Source organism: Triturus cristatus, chromosome 7 (genome assembly GCF_964204655.1).
Source record: "Triturus cristatus chromosome 7, aTriCri1.1, whole genome shotgun sequence".
NCBI classification, from domain to species: Eukaryota; Metazoa; Chordata; class Amphibia; order Caudata; family Salamandridae; genus Triturus; species Triturus cristatus.
The window spans coordinates 341,324,704-341,331,055 of NC_140590.1; the positions used below are offsets into that span (position 1 = coordinate 341,324,704).

At 43.9% G+C, this 6,352-nt stretch overlaps 1 pseudogene; it reads right to left on the bottom strand.

The window, feature by feature from the left end:
* Window positions 1-202: 202 nt before the first annotated feature.
* On the bottom strand, window positions 203-851 carry LOC146809614 (zinc finger MYND domain-containing protein 12-like; annotated as a pseudogene).
* Between the last annotated feature and the right edge of the window lie 5,501 nt (window positions 852-6,352).

Sequence of the window (6,352 nt, forward strand, 5' to 3'; positions counted from 1 at the left end):
ACTTACTTTTTGGTCGGCCCCTGGAGCCGACCAAACAATCAGTACCCACAACAGTGGGTAAGCCACTCCCCCCCTGCCCTCGAGCACAACCGCCCACTCTCCCTTTTTCTTTATGCAGGAGAAAATGGAGCGGCTGGGGCGCTCTCCCCTGCGCCTCACCAATCTTTTGGCTCCCATGTTAAGTTGCTGCTGGCATCATGACTCAGTCCGCCGGCCGCGACTGGGAGACCTTAGCCATGTGAAAGTACGTAGCCGGGAGCATGTCGCCGGCGCCATAGGCGCAGCTGCTGCTGTATTAGATGTCCTTGGCCAAGTTGGAGAAAAAGAGTAGTGTGCGGTGAATGCGGTGCAGCTTCGCCAGCAGTGTAGGACTGCACTCGGGGTTCTTGAGTACAGTCCAGTCAGTGTGCAAGAGGAATTCCTCGGCCTGCGAGAAGTGGCCCGTCCTGGTGCTGTTCTCGGCAAGCAGCAGGTAGGCACCAGCTGCAGGGAGCGCAGGCCGTGGACCGCGATACCGAAGCGCAAGGCATACATAGCGGCAGGAAGAGCCTGATTGTACCGCCAGGAAACAATAAGCAACTGCTCGGCCGCTTGCTGGCAGATGTCCAGCAGCCGGTGCCGCCTAATCTGCAAGCTCTTCTCGGCGCTACGCTGCCGCTCTGTCTCACTGCAGAGCGCGGGCTTCGGGGCACGCAGCGGCCAGTTTTCTAAGTCGCAGCGCTGATGGCTGATGCTCGGCCGAGCAGTAGTAGGTGACCTGGCAGTCTGGGCACTGCAGGAATGCCGGGGCCTGGCATAATTCGAACAGGAGACGCACCCCTGGGATTCGAGAGTGAGTTGATTCTCAGCATCTTACTCAGCTGTCTTGTTCTTTCGCACTGGCCTGGTGTTAAAAGCACTCCAGAACGTTCACTGAGTGTAGAGGCCGAGAAAGCCACATAATGGTCTTCGTTCCAGGCACAGATTCCCTTCCGCTGTGCTTCCGGCTGCTTCTCAGACGAGGATTGGGATCGTTTACAAGGATGGCAGAGGGAGCTGTGTGGGAACCTGATGAACGAAATTCACTGTGTGCTGATCTCTCTGGGTAAGGTAAGGTTGCACTATTGATCAATATCAGGAAATGCTGCTGTCCTACAGATGCTGCAGAAGTGCATTATTGTAGTGTTGTGAGAGCAGATCTTGTTTGGAAGTTCTGTCTTTCTGTCTTTGTTCTATCACTTTCCTTCTTCCAGGAGTATTGATCTGGGTATCTTTTTTTTCTGTGAACATCTTTATTTAATTTTCAATGCACTATACTCAACAAAAACAGGGCAGATCTATGCCGTATTGAATTTCAACCTCCTCCACCAACATAAAGGTACAGTTTAGAAATAGGTCTACCGGCCGACATCCACATCAGACTGTCTCTAGTCTGCACGCCAGCGAGCCTCGAATGGCTATTATGCAGGATTAGGGGTGGCTTCTATTGACTGTAGGCATTTCCAACCAGTACAGAGGACAATAGAGTGTTCAGTTCAAACCGTGGACACAGTACAAAATTGGTGACACTCAGCCGGATCTTTTACGCCCCACTACTTTCAAATGTCACCAGCCGCCACTGGATGAAATGCAAGTGTCTCAAACTCAACACTTACAATACGGAAGTCCCCATCTATGGGAACAACACCTCGCCCTGGAATGATGCATGGCACGAATTTCGGGCCACCACCAGTCCCAACAGACCCGGCACAATCCTGGACAGCAAGCTTTCGTGGGAAAAACATGTCAACGCAATCTCAGCCGCCTGCTCCCACACCATCTGCATGCTACGCAGGATCTTCAGGTGGCTGCCAGTCAACATCAAAAGGACCGTCACGCAGGCCCTCATCACCAGCAGGCTGGACTATGGAAACACACTCTACATAGGAATCACGGAACGCCTCCTAAAGAGACGTGAGACAATACAAAACATGGCAGCAAAACTCATCCTTGACCTCCCCAGAAGGACCCATATCACACGCCACCTCAGGAAACTACACAGGGTCCGAATACAGAAGATATGCTAGTTGAAGATGCTGACCCACGCTAACAAGGCCCTACACAAGGAAGGACCAGCATACCTCAACAAATGCCTGACCATCCACCAACCAACCAGACACCTCCAATCTGCCTCTCTCTTCCTCACAGACACCCCCGGGTCCGCCGCACCAACAGCGGATGATGCTCTTTCTCACAACTTGGGGGTAGGACATGGAACTCCCATCCCCTTTACCTTAAAACTGCCCCATCGCTCCAGCAATTCAGGAAAGAACTCAAGACCTGGATGTTCGAAGGAAAATCCACCATGCATCAGCCAGCATCCCCAGCGCCTCTAGACCCTCATGGGTGAGTTGTCGCACTCTATAAATGTTTGATCAATTGACTGATTGACTGAATGATTGTGTGGGATTTACAACCTCTTGACATGTTAAAGTGGTGTAAAATTACATTGCAGTAAATGGATTTACGAGAATAAGGTATCCTTTTGTGAATAATTTGTACTGGTCAATCCAGCCATTTGGGCTCCCAAAGTAGACTTGTGGGTGCAAATGGCTTTGTGCTCCTTCTCCTGCTCCTATATGTGCAGGCTACTGTCAGTTGCCACAAACACCTTGGCTGTTCAATCTGCTTCCCCAATGAATAGGCGCTGCTGTCTCCGCACTATTTTGTTTCAATTTTTTAGTGCAGGGACATCATTTGGAGTGGCATTCGCGCTTTACTTTAGCTGTCTCATTCACCAACACTTGAGTATATGCATTATATCTTTAGTATCTCTTTAACAGGGTATTTAAGTGTGTTTCCTTTGTAATTTTAAAAGAAGAACATCAATTTTAGGAAAACCAAAGAGCAAAAACAGTATGAATGCAACAAAATTCCAAAACCTAAACTTGGTGCTTTGTATTAAAAAAGGTGCCACGCAGACACATTCTTTTAAAATCTTTGATACAAGAGTAGCTTTATTTTCAAAAAGCATTTGTAGAAGCCACAATGTTGGTAAAAGTAAAGCCTTGAAACCAAATACAACTGAAAACGAATCTAGCAATCCAAACATGAAGTATAGAGTGTGTAAATGTCATCATTTTTATCGTCTCCTATAACATTTGCTTTTGAGGAAGTAAAATATTTGTACTAAAAACAAAAGTTCTACCAGTTCTACATTCTAACGCCCACACAGGTTAGTCAAACATTCATATTGTAAACACTTTTTCATAATGTAATTGCCGTTTTTCTGAAAATTGACTTAAATAACGTATTCATATGCTCAATATCCAGAATGAACTACTTACCCCTGGCCTCTTCCTGCCAGGCAACTTTACTTGCCCTTCAATCCACATCTACTATTATAAACTGCAGGCTTTTGTAGATCTACAGCTCGCAATTTCGTTTCTTAACTACCCGCTCAGAAACAGAGCCGCTTTCCACTGTCTAGCAGCCAAAACCCATGACTCTGCTCCTGTCTCTTTAATCACTTACATGCACGGCTTTCTGCTCACCTATCTCACACCATTATTCAGCTCTTCACGTAGGTATGCCACCTTAGTATTGACTCCAAAATATCATCTGACTATGACATCAAGGTCAAAATATCATGAATACATAAAATAATGATAATAAAGTAATCTCAGATAACTTCTGACATTTTCTGTTATGATTATTAAGGGAAATGGCCTTTACAATGCGGGTTGAGCCACGCGTGCCGTTTCCCCACAGGCGGAACCACGCTTGTTTTAACCACGCATATGGATGGTTAAGGTAGTGCGTGGTCTAGATGCGCGGATGGGCGGGCACAGGAAGAGAAAGGATCAGGTGTAGGCGTGGACATGGTCTGGTAAGTGAGGTTGGTTTTGGAGGGGTCGGGGTAGTTTTTAAGGGCTGGGGTAGTTTTTAGGGATGGGGTAGTTTTTAGGGCTTGGGGTTGTTTACAGAGCTCGGGGTTGGGGTTGTTTTTAGGCCTCGGGGGGAATCAGGGTTTTTTTTAGGGCTCAAGGCGGGGGGCTGGGATGTGATCTTTAAAAACATATCCCTTTACTAGTCATGCCTTTATCATGGAATTGCGTGCTAAAAGGCATGCGTGGTAAAGGAATGCATTGTTCAGACGCATTCATTGTTCAGGCAGCGTTGTAGAGGAACGCGCGTGGTTTAGCCATGCGTGCCTCTGTCACACAACCAATTATTACACAAAATATCCAAGATTAAGCCATTATTATACGTCATGTAGTTAAGATTTAATTTGGCTATAAGTCTTATCCCAGGAGCATGGGAACAACACAAAAAAACAAGTAATTTTGTGTAATATTTGCTTTTTTATGTAAATTACACAAAGGAAATTACTCAAGATTTACTCAGGCTTAGTTGTACTGTGTGCGGTCTTTGATGTGTTTTGGTTCTGCCTGGATGCTCACAAAAAGAAGATTGATAGTTGTCTCATTAACCCGAGTTTGATCTTCCAATAGATAGGCAACTTTTTTTGTCACCTTCAGATAAAAATTAGGATAGCACTTTCCAAATAATATCAGATTTCAGGGGCTATATCGGGAACAGATAAAGAAAAGATAGTAGATAGCTTATGGTCTCCTTTGGGTGAAAAAGCAAAGGTTTGTATTTCTCAATCCCCATTATTAGCCAGGTTATTAAGTGGCAGGAGATCTGCTCTGGCAGGGGCAAATAGATGACTGGTCTCCACATGCGGTAGAGTAGCCATGTAAGGCTGCACGCTATCAAGTTTTTCAAAAACATTTTGCTACAGCAAGTTATGGGGCTACTGGGTCTTTCCCTGCCAGGCCTCTCTGACCAGTAGCTAGATTCACCTTATGAACGCTTTTGTCAAGACTGTTGTTTCTTGATCCTTCAGAAGTCCTAAGTCCTCACTTTCATTTCAGTTAAATGCTGTTTTGGGAGACGCCAACCAGATGCCTAGTTGAGGATATTTTGGGACTTTATCCTGCATGTGTCCTTCCAGGATGAATCTGAAGCATGTGTCTCTTGTGATTTATGGCTACTAGGTTATTGTCTTTGACTGTATTCTGAGTATGTGGTTAGAGTTGCAAATTAAGTAATCACTTTGGAGGTTTGGGAGATCTTCCTCAAACCACTGAATTTTCTTAATAGAGCAATATTGGGATTTTACCTGCTCTTTATTGGGAATATCCTATTGAATGGTCCATAGAATTTGCACATGATTGTTCAGCTAAAGGTGGCATCAGGAGGCATCCCTGCATGGCCCTATTTGATGTTTTGAATTTTCTTGTCAATTAGCCATAGGCCGATATCTCATTTGTGCTAAAGAGTTCAGATTAGTCCAAGAGCACTGTGTTCAGTTTTCCCTGTGGTGTATACTTTGTTATGAGATTGTTCGGGATTAAAGTTTAGTCAATTAGTGAAACCACCCTATGCAAGGCAATGGTATCTCCACATCATCCATCCAGACTTGATTTCAGAGGATACATTTTCTAAAAGGTTTCACTTCAGCATTTATTAAGCTTCTTTTTTTAAGTTGAGTTTATTGAGGAAACGGAAAAGAAGAAACAACAATATGATAAATATCAAATAAGAAACGTATGCAATAAAGAACAAAAGATATAAAACAAAATGAAAACATTGCATTCATATTACATTGGAAAGAAGAATGAAAATGTATCATAAATAAAAGAGGGAAAGGAAGGGTAGGAGAACAATATATGATATGGAAAATAACAGCAATCGATATAATAATAAATAGCATTGTAAACATAGCAATGAAGACATGAGATCATAATATCAAAATAAGCAGCAGTAAATGACAATAAACCATGTAAAATAAGAAGGCAAAGGGAGAAACTAGGGTGGCTTTCGCATGTCATCTGATCCATTGCTAGGGGCAGCATTTAAGGAGGGAGTTTGGGATAGATAAGTTGTCAAAGGAAGCCATAAAAGATCTCTTTTGATAGCCAGGGAGATGGGAGAAATAAAATTAGTATCTAGGCCGTGATGAAAACAAACTGCATTCCACCATGAGCGGAAGGTAACTTTGTTAGCTTGCTTCCAATTAGAGGTTATTAGATTAAATGCAATAGCTAACAGTAAGACTAGGAGTTGAAAAAGTAATGAAGAGTGAGGTCAGTGGGGGGAAAGAGTATCCAAAAAGATATGAGTGAAGGAAAAGTGGATATTAACGGTGAAAATTTCTGAATTTGAAACCAAACAAGTTTCCAAAATTGAGAAATGGGAGGACTTTAGAAAAGGAGGAAACGTGTTGGAGGAAGTGAGGAAGAGAAAATTGGGGGTCAGAACAATAGAAAAGAATGTTATCCGCATACACCGATGGTTTAACTTGATGGGAGTCAAAATGAAAGCC